This window comes from Bos grunniens, chromosome 13 (assembly GCF_055505025.1).
Source record: "Bos grunniens cultivar Pamir isolate PY7600 chromosome 13, Bosgru_T2T1.0, whole genome shotgun sequence".
Taxonomy (NCBI): Eukaryota; Metazoa; Chordata; class Mammalia; order Artiodactyla; family Bovidae; genus Bos; species Bos grunniens.
Window position 1 is genome coordinate 19,299,774 of NC_141177.1, and position 14,994 is coordinate 19,314,767.

Genomic DNA, 14,994 nt, shown 5'->3' on the forward strand with positions numbered 1-14,994 from the left:
ACTGAGCCACCCGGGAAGCCTTAAGGAGGGAGGTACACATGAATTCAACTCAGTGTGCATCCGACAGCTTCTCTTCTGTGGCCAGGAGGGGACACAACACTGATTGTCCAGGAAAGGAGTGACACTGAAGAAAGATGTCAGAATGGAGGAGTCTGAAGGATAAAAGATTGTAGCATGTGCTTTGAAGGCACCGTGCTGGGTGGTGGTGGAGAGGATAACAGGGGTGTAACTGTTCAGGTTGGTCAGGAAGGGCCTCTCTGAGGAGGTAACATGTAAGGCAAACCTGAAGGATAAGAGGGGAGCTAGCCAGGTGAAGAGCCAGGAGACAAGATTCCAACCAGGAGGAATAGTAAATACAAAAGCCTCGAGGCAGAACAAGCTTGGTGTGTCTGAGGCCATCGCAATGCTAGGGCCGCTGGGGAGGGAACTTGGGGAGTTTTATGAGCTGAGGTGAGACAGGTAGGCAAGGGCTGGATCACTGGGAATCTCCGAGGACTTTATTCCAAGTGTGAAGGGACGGGGCAGGAGAGTAAGTAAGTGTTGACGTTTAAATTATGATCACTCTGGCAGCCATATGGAGAAGGGACTGGAAAGGGTGAGAGGTGCCACGGGCAGGCCAGTGAGGAGGCTGTGGCCACCCAGGGACAGAGGAGGGGCCTGGGCGGGGAGAGGGACTGAAGACAGAGGACCAGGGATGGAGAGCATGGACCCAGACCAAGGCCAGAGCAGCCACCCGGGGAATAAAGGGAGCTGAGGCCGCATGGAGCAGTTGGGACTGGATCAGAAAGAGCTTCAGAAGCCAGTTTAGGATTCAGTGCTTTATCCTGCAGGAGCTGGGGAGTCATCAAAGGCATTTTTATTTTATATTTTTCATCAAAGAGCTCTGAGCAAGGGCACCTGACAGTGTGGCTAGATTTATGTGTTCACAAGATCCCCACGGCAGCTGGTGTGGAGAATTGGCTGCTGGGGCGAGACCAGGGCAGGAAGACTGACTTAGGAGGCGGCTGCCATAAGAGTCCAAATGCGAGGGGGTGAGGCCCAGAGAGGGGCCTCCACTCTGGCACCCTGGGGGTGGCCAGTGGGAGGGGGGGCCTGCTCATCCAGGGCTTGTCCCCGCTCCTGGGGCCCTGGGCAGCTGCAGAGGGCCTGAGTGGGCCCTGGCTCTGATGCTTCAAGCAGAAAATAGGATGAGGGCAGCCAAAAGGCATCAGGGCTGTTTATCCGGTGGAGAGACGCCTCAGCATGGATTTATGGCCAAAAGGTTACTGGGGGGAGGGGCTGTGGGACCAGCTGTCCCCCATCTTCACAAAGGGCGGGCAAAGGAGGGGACCATGGCCTCCATGGCAGCAAGAGGGAGAGAGGTTAGACACATGAGGAAGACATCTGGACAGGCATCAGAGGCTGGAGGGCCCCTTCAGTGACCATGCAAACCCTCTCTCTCATTGGACAGCTGGGGAAACGGAGGCAAAGAGGAAGAAGCAGGTCCTTGGCCAAGGTCACAGAGTGAATGAAAAGTGAATGAAAGCTGCGGCTAGACCCAGAAGCACAAGCTTTCCCTTTCATAGACCTCAGGGGTCTCCCAGAGTACTCCCCAAGCCCCTTCCTTCAACAGCCGCTGAGGCATCTGGGGAATGTGACCCTCCCAGAGCCCCAGCCAGTCTCAGTGGTTCCGACACAGGGTGGGAGTCTTCTGTATCCCTCAAGGGTCTTGGTCTTTCTGTGTTACCTGTCTCTCTCTCGGCCCGCCAAGACTCAATTTCTCTGTCTTGGCCTCTGACTCAGTCTCTGTGGAGCTAAACTAGGCTGGACCAAGCTCCCACCCCCAGGGCCCCTCACTGGTAGAGTACCCCCGGAGACAATGCTCGGGCCCAGTGCCCAGGCGGGAACAGGTGGCAGCAGCTGTGGGTCTATCTATAGCTCCCTTGCCCTTCAATTGTTCCCGACTTCAAACAATGGTTGGGCCCTGGATTAGAGACATCCCCCCTACCGGCCCTGCTGAAATGGATCCTCGGGGCAGGAGATGAAGCTCACAGGTGCCTCTCTGATCTCTTGTGTCTACTTCTGTCTGGCCCTCCATGTACCTACCTATAGCTCTGAGCTCTCAGGCCTTGCTGCTCAGGGGCCGAGTGAGTAAAGGGCTGGTGGATAAGGGACAGGGTGTGTATGAACAGCAGAATGTAGACGGGCACGTGAGTGACACGTGACTTTCCCTCCTCCTAACCTTGGTTGACAGATACTCATGGGCATGGGGATGCCAGTTCCATGAGGGCAGGGACCTAGGCTTTCTTGCTCTTTGCTGCAGCCCAGCCTGAGCCTGGCCATGGCAGTGCATCTCTGGCTTTGGCCCTTAGGAAGAGCAACAGTGTGGTGTGTAGTGAATGGGACGTAAGCGTGAGCAGCAGTTTGGAGCAGTGATGAGGAATACCTTGTCTGATGTCAGACTGCCTGGGATTGAATCCTGGCTCTGATCAATTACCAGCAATGAAGTCTTGGAAGAATACTCGACCTCTTAACAATGGAGATTCAGACAAATTACCTACCACGTAGGATTCCGATGAGCACTTTACGGGTTAGAGCATCTGAAGTGTTTAGAACAGTGCCTGGCACGTAGTGGAGACTCACAGTGTGACATGTGGGTTTCCTCTCATAATATATTACTGTGCTTTACATTACTGTAATTTCAGGATATTTCATTAAGTGAGAAAAGTGAGGAGCAGAGAGGACTAGGTGGATAGAGGCCAGGAAAGGGAGAGACTGGTATTTTCCCCTTGTGTATCCTTTTACACCTTTGAATTTTTTTTTATTGAAGTATAATTGCTTTGTGACATTGCCTTAGTTCCTGAAATACAACAAAGTGAATCACTACATGTATCCATATATCCACTCTCTCCGACCTCCCTCCCACCTGCCTCCAACCCACCCCTCTAGGTCATCATAGAGCACCAAGCTGAGCTGCCTCCCACTAGATATCCGTTTTACACATGGTGGTTGTACCTTTGAATTCTGAATCATGTCTACCTGTTTCTTAGTGTTTGCTAAATGAATAAAGGTTGCCTCCAAAACATCAGTCCTTGAAAAAGCAAGCCCCTACTCTGCCCATGGGAAGGGCCTGGGGGAAGGCTGGACCTCAGAGTGTGGACTCAGTGCTCTCAGCCCTGGGTCTGAATCCCTGGGATGCCCCCTATCCTCCACCCAAAGGTGGGCAAGGTGTATCCATGAGGAATCATCCCAGAGCACGTGGTAAGCCAGAAGGAAGGCTTCCCAGTTTCTAGGACAAGCAGCAGGGGCGGAGGGGGCAGTGGAAAAAGGCTCCTGCTCTCTTCCCTGGCCCCGCCCCCCAACTCTTCAGCCCAGGCTATTCTTAGAACCCAGATAATGCCAGCAGTTGCTGTGGCTCATATCAGCTTCCAGAAACACCCGGCCCTGAGAGGCCCAGCACTGCCCCCCTCCCTGGCACGCTGGCCTCTCTACCAGGTAGGGGGGTCCTGCTCGCTCTGTCCACCGCGTCCTGCAGGCCACACACATTTTGGCCATGGCCGATAGGTAAGAGGACTGGCTGGTGGGCCCCTCCAGGACTTTCCTTGCCAGGCACCTGGGTGGAAGTAGGAAGGGCTGAAGGACTCTCTAGGGTGTGAGCTGACCCCTGGAGGTCACCATCCACCTGACCTATCCCCAGCCTCCAAATTATGCTCAGCATATGAATGAGAGGGGTGGGGGCTCTGGACCTGGGTGAGCCTGGGGGAGGAGGAGAGAGGAAAGAGCAGCAAGAAGAAAGCCTGGGAGGGTCAGTGTATGGAGGAGGGGAGAAGGGGATAAAAAAGAGGAAACTTGGCAGAAGAGGGTCTGATAGATATGGCTCCAGAGTCAGACTGTTTAGGACTTCCCTGGTGGCCCAGGGATTAAGACTCCGCACTTCCAATGTAGGGGGTGTGGATTCAGTCCCTGGTCAGGGAACCAAGATTGCACATGCTGTGCAAAGTGGCCAAAAAAAAAAAAATTCAGAGTCAGACTGTCCAGCACCACTTACTTGCTATATGAGCTTAAGCAGGTAACTTTTTTTTGTTGGAGCTTCAATTTCCGTCATAAAACTAGCATAATCTTATTCCACTGGATTGTTATGCAGAGGCAAGGAAATAAGGTATGTAAAGAGCTTGGTCTGTGTCTGACATATACACACCCTTTGTAAATGTTTGACAACAGTATCATTGGCCCCATCCAGCAGGCAATGATTCTTTTTCAGCTTTGCATCTGCATGGATGAGGCTGAGCACGTTTTAGGACCACCTCTTCAAATTGTTGCTCTACCATTCACAAGCTAAGTGACCCTGAGGTAGTAACTTAACCTCTCTGAGCCTCGGGGTCCTTCTCTGAAAAATGGATATACAAAGAGTACCTGCCTTAAAATGTTACTGAGGGAAATCAGTGGTCCCCAACCTTTCGGGCACCAGGGACTGGTTTCAAGGAAGACAATTTTTCCATGGACCTTGGAAGGTGGGGATGGTTTGGGGATGATTCTCATAAAGAACGTGCAGCCTAAATCCCTTGGGTGTGCAGTTCACAGTTGAGTTCGCATTCCTATGAGAGTCTAATGCCGTCGCTGATCTGACAGGGCAGAGCTCAGGAGGCAATGTGAGCAATGGGGAGCGACTGTAAATAGAGATGAAGCTTTGCTTGCTCACCCACCACTCACCTCCTCCTGTGGGGCTCAGTTTCTAACAGGCCATGGTCCCACATTGTGGGGTGCTGGGGGCTGGTGACCTCTGCTACAAATGAACCAGAATGCTTAGCCCATGGTAAGAGGTCAACAGTGTGAACACACCAGCCCTGCAGTGATGAGTATGTCGGGGTCGTCTAGTGGGGAGGCCTTGTTGGGTCTTCCACGCTTGGGATAGACTCTGAGATAGTGTCCAGGGCAATCAACATTCTAGAAGAGACATCCTTGTAGGCCTACCACGGAGGTCCCAGAATCTTGTAAGACCACAGACACCCCAAAATCCTGTGCCACAGCCTAGGCCCTCCCTGGGGTCTCAGGATCAGGACAGGCTTGTCCCAGCCTACATCAACTTCCCATTTCATTGCATTCAACAAACAATCTCTGATGCCCCCCAGGTTGGGACTGGTTCTAGTCTTGCTCCTAAGGTCCAGGTATCTGTTTTTGGAGTGGAGAATGAGGGAAGAACTCTCAGAAGACCAGTTAGAGATGGATGGACGGTGGGATGAGGTTGTGGTTATGCCTTTGTGATCATGGTCCATCAACTTGGGGTGAAGGGGTGAAGGGCAGACAGAGGCTCAACGAGTTAGGCTTGGAAGCCAACCCGAATGGTCTACCCTGGGAATCAAACGGTCTACCCTGGAAATCGTGAGGTGTGCAGGGTGACCTTGTGCTCTCTCATATATCAGGGTATACTGCCCACCTCTCTGCGAAGCTAGACTTTGAAGTTTGAAGCTACCTTGAGTTTGAAGCTACCCTTCGGACTCAAGGGTAAGAGGTATACTGCCCACCTCTCTGCGAAGCTAGGCTTTGAAGTTTGAAGCTACCTTGAGTTTGAAGCTACCCTTCAAACTCAAGGGTAAGAGGTCTCCTTTAGGACAGCCTGCAGAGATTTTTTTTAATAGGTTGAAAATGTTGTTATTAAAATGTCTCTATTTTCCTACCTAACACTTGGGGTCTTAAATTTCACTTTTCACTTGAAATTTTTGAGATAATTATATAGTCTCAAGCGTCAATAAGAAATAATACAGGGACTTCCCTGGTGGTCCAGTGGCTAAGGGTCTGTGTTTCTAATGCAGGGGGCCCAGGTTCCATCCCTGGTCAGGGAACTAGATCCCTCATGCCGCAACTAAGAGTCGCATGTCGCAACTAAGTCCCAGCACAGCCAAATAAGTAAATATATATTCTTTAAAACAAAAAAATTTTTTTTCAAAGAGTCAAAAAAGAAATAACAGAGAGAGATCCCCTGTATTGACACTGATACAATCCCCCAAGTTTATTCAGATTTTCCCTGTTTTACACCCTGTGTGTATGTATGTGCATGTACATATATGTATTAAATTCTGTGCAACTCTCTCATCTGTGCAGATTCAAGGATCTACCACCACAGTCAAGATATTCAACAGTTCCAACAACACAAAGGTGCTCCCTTTCATAATCATACCCTCCTCCCTTCCATCCTTAACCCCTGGCAACCTCCTGTGTCACCCATTTCTAAAACTGTCAATTCAGAAATGTTATGTAGGTGTCTTGCTGGGAGATGGTGTACAATCAAATGAAGATGTCTACAAAATGAAAAACCTTTTAAGTACTGATAAATATCACATTAAATGACCAAAAAAAAGAAATGTTATGTAAATTAAATCATACAATGGGTAATCTTTTGATATTGGCTTTTTTTACTCCGCATAATTCCCTGGAGCTTAACCCAAGCTGTTGTTTATATCAATGTACACGCATGCTCGCTTGCTTCGGTCATGTCTGACTCTGACTCTGTGCAACTCAATGGACTGTAGCCCGCCAGGCTCCTCTGTCCATGGGATTCTCCAGGCAAGAATCCTGGAGTGGGTTGCCTTCCGTTCTAAGATAGATCTTTTATAAAAGTGAAGTAAAAATCTTTTATGGAGACATCCTTGGTTGTTCAATGGCTAAGACTTCACACTCCCTATGCGGGGGGCCCAGGTTCGAACCCTGATCTGGGAACTAGATCCCACATGCTGCGACTAAGAGTTTGCATGCCGCAACTAAAGATCCCCCGTGCTGCTACTAAGACCGGGTGCAGCCACATAAACAAAAATAAATATTTTTAAAAGAGAAAGTCTTTTATGAAAGCTGAAGTAAATCCAACTTTCAAAAAGTGGGGGATACTTGTATTAGGATTCAGTCACTCCCGAGTATTTTAGACCCCCGTCCTTAGAGACAAACAGGAGGAGAGTATCTAAGGAGTCCCTGGACCTCATTTAAACTTGCAGACTGTAAACCTGTCTGCTGCCCTTGACCTAGAGACCTTGCCAACTCCTCAGCCTCACCTCAGGTAGCCCCACCCTCCCACTCACTCCTCTACATACCCACCAGCTTCTGAGAGCTTATAAACAACACCAATCTCCTTTCTGCCTCTTCAGGAACTTTCCCTCTGCCATTCCCTTACTTGGAATACTCCCACCCCAAACTAGGGCATGGCTGCCTCCTTCCTGTCCTTTAAGTCTCAGCTCAAATGTCACCTCCTCAAAGAGGCCTCCCTTGATTACACTGGCTAAAGTAGGTCCCTTCTACAAATGTCATCTCTTCCCTCTTGGTATCACATATCTCAGTTTTTAAATTACGCTTACTGGTGCACATGTGCTAAGTCCCTGCAGTCGTGTCCAGTGCTTTGCGACCTCATGGACTGTAGCCCGCCAGGCCCCTCTGTCCATGGGATTCTGTAGGTAAGAATACTGGAGTGGGTTGCCATTTCCACCACCAGGGGATCTTACCTACCCAGGGATCGAACCCACATCTCTTACATCTCCTGCGTTGGCAGGTGGGTTGTTTACCACTAGCGCCACCTAGGAAGCCCACATTTACCTATACTGGTAGGTTGGCTTATTTACCACCTGTCTCTCCCACAAGAGTGGATCCCACTGTGCATCGCCACAGCCAGCACAGGACTTGGCACAGAAGAGGTGCCCATGAGGACCTGCCTAATGGGTCATGTTACTGCGGGAGGCGGGGAATCTGCCTCTTAGGAACTATCTTCCCAGGGGCTTCTCGTTCTGCTCCCCGCTGCCCTCTCCATGCCCAGCTGATACTGTGACTTAGGCTTCTCAACCACCCAAGCCTGGGCAAGCGTCTCCTTTCTTTGCTGTTCCAGGTTTAGCTGAGCCAGGCTAACAATACAGCACAATGTTGAGGAGTTCTGGAGTCAGACTGCGTGAGTGCAAATCCTCAGTTATCCTGTCCCTCTGGTCCTCTGTTCCTCATCTATAAAACAGGAGTAATAACAGTACCTGCTCCACAGGAGGGCTTCCCAGGTGGTGCCATGGTAAAGAATCCACCTGCTAAAGCAGGAGACGCAAGAAGACATGGGTTCCATCTGGGTGGAGGAAATGGCAACCCATTCCAGTATTCTTGCCTGGAAAATTCCATGGACAGAGGAGCCTGGTGGGCTACCATCCACAGGGTTGAAAAAAAGTCAGAAATGACTGAGCACACAGCACACTGCACAGGAATTAAATGAGACATTACTTATAAAAAGGAAAAGGCGCAATGCCTCACATATAATGTAGTCAATACACAATCCTTACTATTATTTTTATTATCATTATCATCATTCCCAAACTTAGTGAATAAACAAGGAAAATACATACCATCTATACAGAGACCATGAGAAGGTCCTCAAGAAAGGGTCATTCCTAAGATGGTGGGACCCCATTGTCATCCTATACAATTCCCTTCAGGCTTCTCTCCACCTCCCTTCCTTCTTGGTGAAAGTTTGGGGAGATGGAAGGGCAAGACAATACCCCTGCCCTGAGGCAACAGTCCCATCACTGGTTTCAAGGTGACCACTGCCTTCCCCCTCATATACAGAGTTGTCAGTCTCACTCAACACTTCCTAGTTTCAGGGTCTCCCTACAAATAGCCAACAGTCTAGGCCCAGAGCCCTGCCATCCTCTAGCCACAGGCAAAGCCAAAGCTCATCTCCTCATCAAAGAGCTGAATTCATTCTACTTTCATGCCGTCCACTCAATCGTGCAAATATTTACTGAAAAATAAATATTTTTCTATTAATCTGGGAAATCCTAATAAGATACCATTTCACACCCACTTGGCGCCAGTGGTAAAGAACCCGCCTGCCAATGCCGGAGCCATAAGAGATGTGGGTTCAATCCCTGGGTTGGGAATGATCCCCTGGAGGAGGGCATGGCAACCCACTCCAGTATTCTTGCCTGGAGAATCCCATGGACAGAGAAACCTGGTGGGCTACAGTCCATAGGGTCTCAAAGAGTTGGACATGACTGAAGCAACTTAGTACGCACGCACACACACAGCCTGACAAAATCAAAAACGCCTGACAAGAGTGAGTCTTGGTGAGGATGCTGTATAAGGGCAATTCTAATACATCATTGGCAGAAATACATATTTGTAAAACCACGTAGGACAGTAACTTTGTATTATCTAGTAAAGCTGAATATGCCCATGACCGTCAACATATTGCTCAAGGAGGCACATGTTAGACTATTTTATCATTTGTGATAGCAAAATACTAGAGACAACTGGAAGGATCATTCATAGGACAAAAGGTAAATAAAATGTGGTATTTTTATGCAACGAAACCTGTAGAACAGTGAAAACTAATGAACTGATTACTCTTACCAATATGATGACTCTCCCAACATAAGACTGAATGAGAAAAATCAAGTTGCATAAGAACACGTATGTTATTTAAAGTCCAAAAAACAGGAAGAACAGACTCATTTATTTTTTACAAACACACACCGAGTAAAAGGACTAAAATGCATATGACCAACCTCATACCATATACAAAAATTAACTAAAAATGAATCAAATGATTGAAGAGCAAAAACTATAAATCTCACAGGAAAAGACATAGGTGTAAAGTCTCAGGTCTTCATGATTTTGTGATTAAACTTTTTAATAATTTTATTGATTGATTCTTGGTTGTGCTGGGTCTTCATTGCTATGTGGGCTTCTCTGGAGTTACAGAGAGCAGGTGCTACTCTCTAGCTGCAGAGCACAGGCTTCTTGCTGCAGTAGCTTCTCTTGCTTCAGAAAACTGGCTCTAGGTCTTCATGATTTGAGATTAAGCAATGGTTTCATAGACATGACACTCAACACAAGCAACCAAAGAAGAAATAGATGAATTAGAGTTCATCAAAATTTAAAACATTTGTGCTCCAAAGAACACCATCAAGAAGCCAGAAAGGAAACTGTCAGAATGGGAGAAGCTATTTACAAATCATATACCTGGTATAAGAGTGTGTGTATATATATATATATATATATATATATATATATAAAATAAGATATATTACATATATCATAAGAGTCTGGTATCCAGAATATATAAACAATTCTTAAAACAGCAATATTCTCTGCCCTTAAAATGGGTAGAAGGCTTTAACAGTCATTTCTCCAAGGAAGATATACAAATGGCCAATAAGCACATGAAAACATGCTCAATACCTTCTCCAGGGAATCTTTCTGACCCAGGGATTGAACCCACGTTACCCCCACAGCAGAGTCTTTACCATCTGAGCTACCAGGGAAGCCCCAAGAATACTGGTGTGGGTAGCCATTCCCTTCTCCAGAGAATCTTCTCAACCCAGGGATTGAACCTGGATCTCCCACATTGCAGGCAGATTCTTTACTGTCTGAGCCTCCAGGGAAACTTAGTTATTAGGGAAATATAAATTGAAATGACAATGAGATACTACTTCATACCCATTAGGATTGTCATCATCAGACTGACAAGTGGTGGTGAGGATATAAAAATTAAAACTCTCGTACATTGTTGGTGGGGATGTAAAATAGTGCAGCCACTTTAGAGACAGTGGCAGTTCCTCAAAAAGTAAAACAGTTACCATGTGACCGAGCGAATCCACTTACATACCCAAGAGAACTGAAAATATACACAAAAATTGGTTCATAGCAGCACTATTTATAATAGCAAAAAGCAGAAACAACCCAAATTTCCACCAACTGATGGATAATTCACCTGCCTGCCTGCTGTATTCACACAATGGAATACCATTCAGGCAAAAACGGAATGAAATATTGATTCGTACTACGACACGGATGAACCTTGAAAACATTATGATAAATGTAAGAAGCCATACACAAGGGGCCACGTACAGGATTTCACTTACATTCAGTGTCCAGAATATGCAAATGCATAGAGACAGAATGCAGGTTAGTGATTGCCAAGGGCTGAAGAGAGGGAAGAATGGGGGGAGTCACTGATAATGAGTATAGGGATCCTTTTAGGGGTGAAATTGTTCTGGAATTAGACAGTGATGATAGATGGAGTCTTGTGAATACACTAAAAGTCACTAAACTGTAAAACTTAAAAAGGTTGAATTTTATGGTATATGAATTAAATCTCAATAAAAAATGGCATAGAATAACAAACAACAAATTCTGGAGACTCTTAACTTTGCCGGGGGTGGGGTGGGGCAGTTTAAAGGGACACACAGGGGCCTTCAGCTACATTAGCAGTTTTTGGGTGGTGGGTATATGGTGGGTATTTATACTTTTCTCAATACTTTCATAATAAATAAAATTTAAAAGCATTTACTGAGTGTCAACAATACCAGATACCTGGCTGGTATAGTTTAGTCGCTAAGTCATGTCCGACTCTTTGTGACTCCATGGACTGTAGCCCGCCAGGCTCCTCTGTCGGTGGGATTCTCCAGGCAAGACTACTGGAGTGGGTTACCATTTCTGTGGATCTTCCCAACCCAGGGATTGGACCCACGTCTCCTGCATTGCAGGCTGATTCTTTAACGCTGAGCCACCTGGGAAGCTCCCCTGGGTGGTATAATAATGGGTAAAATCGGATCTCACCCTGCCCTACAGGAAGTCCCATAAGGATAAGTAGTAAGTGGAAAAAAGGGACTGTCAGAGAGTAAGTCATCACTTCTTCCTGGGCTTCTGCTTCCTCTGGGATGAAATGAGAGCTGGACTAGAAGCTTGTGAGTAGAAAGTCTCTGAGGATCCTAGGTGCTGAGGAGTGTGTCTCCCCTTTATCAGCCTACAGCTTTAAGAATTCATCACACACCATGAGCACACAGGCCCTGGCATCAGTCCTGATGCCATCAAGTATCCCAAGTGGTCCGAAGGCAAAGCCCAGCTGAGTCTGTTTCTTCTCAGCAAAATGGGAACAGTGACTTCTCCCTCCTAGGATTCCTGGGGCATGTAAATGAGATAACACATATAAAGTGTCTGGGACGGGCCTGGCACACAGTAAATCCTCAACACATGAAGTCCTCCCTTTGATTCCCAAGGCATTTCCTGAGCAGCACTGCTGGGCCAGGCCTGTGCTAGGGGCTGGAAGACAGAGGAATTCTACTCTGAATGGCCAAGCAGTGGCCCCCAGCCAGGTAGAGAGATAGCCTCATAATTCCAGGCAAAGTGATGCCATTGCTAAAAAGAGACAGCGGCCACGTGCACAAATGCAGACCTTGGGACAACACAGATGTCCCAGTCAAGAGGCCCAGTCTAGGCTTGGCCAGAGGCCCTCAAGGGTGAACGGCAACATACAAATTCAAAAGACTGGCCTCCATTCACACAGCAGTGTAGCCATTCTTCTCTTTTTCAACCTTGTTCAGACTCAACTGTTCCCACAAACCCTAAGAACAGAGTTTGCAATGGATTCAGAAGTCAGCTTTGTGAAGCCTGAGCTCATGGCACACCCCGAGGTGCACGTGTAGGGGCACAGTGGCGAAGAGGGTGAAGCTCCACGATCTTCGGCAAGTCAGGGCATCTCTTCAAGCCTCCAAGTCCCCAGCTGTAAAATGGACATGATAACAGTCCGCACCTCCAAGGGTTGTGGTGAAAGTGAGATAGCAACTGCAAAGCCATCACCCAAGTACCCAGCCCTTAACGAGCAGATCAAATAAAGATTAGCTATTATTAGAAAAAAAAAAAAAAAGGGAAATGAGGGGATCCAGAGAGGTGAAAAGCCTTGCCCACAGTCACACTGGTAATTCGTGGAGTCAGGATTTGAACTCGTGTCAGAGACATCGAAGGACTTGGGGCATCATAAACTCTGTCTGCTCCAAAATCTTCAGCAGGTTCCCTGTTGTTCACTAAAGGGAATCTATCCCTGCCATTGGGTGAGGAACCAGCAAAGGCATGAGGCCAGAAAGACCTTGGGCAAGTTCCCTAATTCTGGCTTCCTTGATCTGGGATACCTGAGTCAGCCCAGAGAGGTCTTTGAACTCCTCCCCACGGTCTGCAAAACGTTTACATCTAATGGAGATTCTCAAAGGAGTCTATGGCCTCAAAAGTAACAAACCACAGACTCAACCTCACTTTGTGTTTTTCTTATCCATCTAAAGGAGATACAGTACCCACCTGGAAAGGCTGGGAGGGGATCAAATGAGACAGCTTATGAGAAGCACCTGAAACATCCCATGATTTAACCTAATCTTGGTTTCCCTCCCTTATCTACTATTCCGGGTGCTGAGACTAAAGTGGTGAACAAGACAGATACTGCCCCTATTTTCACGGAGCTCACTTTTGAGTGGAGGGAAACCCCGAACATTAATAATTTCAGTTACTAGGAAGTGCTATGCAGAAAATACACAGGAAAATGTGATACAGGCTGATCAGATGGGGATGTCACCTGAGGAGGAAATATCTGAACAAAAAGGAGCCACTTATGCCAAGACTTATGGGGAAAAGCAGAGGTTGGATGGCATCATCGACTCAACGGACGTGAGTTTGAGTAAACTTCGGGAGCTGGTGATGGACAGGGAGGCCTGGCATGCTGCAGTCCATGGGGTCGCAGAGAGTCAGACACGACTTAACGACTGAACGATAACAAGGGGAAAAATCACCTGGGCAGAGGGAGCAAGAAAGGCAAAAGCTCGCTGAAAAGATCCATGGCCAAGAGCCCCTCACTCCCAGTCTCACCACAAACTGGGATTTCTTGAACAAGTCACATAACTTCTGAGGCTCAGCTGCTACATCTAAAAAATGGGAATGAAGATACCTTATCTACCACAATGTGAGAGAACTCAACCAAAGAGGTGTTAAGGTCTGGGATACTCTCCAAATCTCACCAATAGGCACCCGATACATATCATTTGGCACTCAACTTGAAAGAGGAGAACCTGAACCGAGAATGCTGGGTCACGGTTTTTTATTTTTAATTTCACGCTGCACTAGAAATAGATTCCTTTGTTCCTTGTTAACACAGGATTTTTCCTGGCACCTGGGTTTTATTATAGTAACTGCTGCTTCAGTCTCTTAGGTACAAAAGCAGGCAAAACAGTGAAACCACTATTCTGACAACCAGCAGACCACCTCTCCCTTCCTTCCCACCGACAAAACTGGAAAGCTGTGTGTCCTGTAGATAGAGCATGTACATACTTTAAGGAGTTGGAACCATCCTGTCCCCTGGATTGGGCCACTGATTTCTCATCAGTCATAGTTCTCTCTCCTAAATATCTCTTTCGTCTGTCCCCATCTCTCCATCTTCTCAGGCCTGCCTCATCATCTCATACTTTAACTCCCTCTGAGCTCTCTCTCTGGCCTTGGTCTCTGCACTTACAAACCATCAGCCATGCTGTTGCTGCTGCTGCTGCTAAGTTGCTTCAGTCGTGTCCGACTCTGTGCGACCCCATAGACGGCAGCCCACCAGGCTCCCCCATCCCTGGGATTCTCCAGGCAAGAATACTGGAGTGGGGTGCCATTGCCTTCTCCGCAGCCATGCTGTTACCAGTATTTTATACACCACATCTCTCTCTTGCTTTAATATCTTTAGATAACTCATTGCACAAATGCTAAACTTCTTAACCTAGCATCCAAGGCTTCCTCTCCAAGAATGAGTTCCTAAGAGGCTGCTCCAACCCCCCAGTGTCTACACCAGACTCCTCCTTGTCTCCAAAACAAAACTAGCCACATTCATTATTTGCATTTTTTGTTTCTGCTCCGGCTATTTGGTACACTGTCCCCATCCCTGCCTCTCACCTCCACCCCTACTTCCTTCACTGCTTACATATTCCTACCCATCCTTCAAGACCCTGGAAGGCTTCCCTACTTCCCCAGAAAAAAGAGTTTACCTATCTACCTTTAATAATCAGATGTAAAAAGAGGGGCTCTGTCTTTCTCATGGTTAATTCTCCAGAGCCTGCTGCTGCTGCTGCTAAGTTGCTTCAGTCGTTTCCGACTCTGTGCGACCCCAGAGACGGCAGCCCATCAGGCTCCACTGTCCCTGGGATTCTCCAGGCAAGAACACTGGAGAGGGTTGCCATTTCCTTCTCCAATGCATGAAAGTGA

General features: G+C 47.5%; 1 long non-coding RNA gene across 1 annotated transcript; it reads left to right on the top strand.

Moving 5' to 3' along the window:
• Positions 1–3,383: 3,383 nt before the first annotated feature.
• On the top strand, positions 3,384–6,369 carry LOC147360344 (uncharacterized). The gene is made up of 3 exons (XR_015139109.1): positions 3,384–3,543; positions 5,400–5,481; positions 6,079–6,369. It is a non-coding gene; the product is annotated as an uncharacterized LOC147360344 (long non-coding RNA).
• The last annotated feature ends 8,625 nt before the right edge of the window (positions 6,370–14,994 follow it).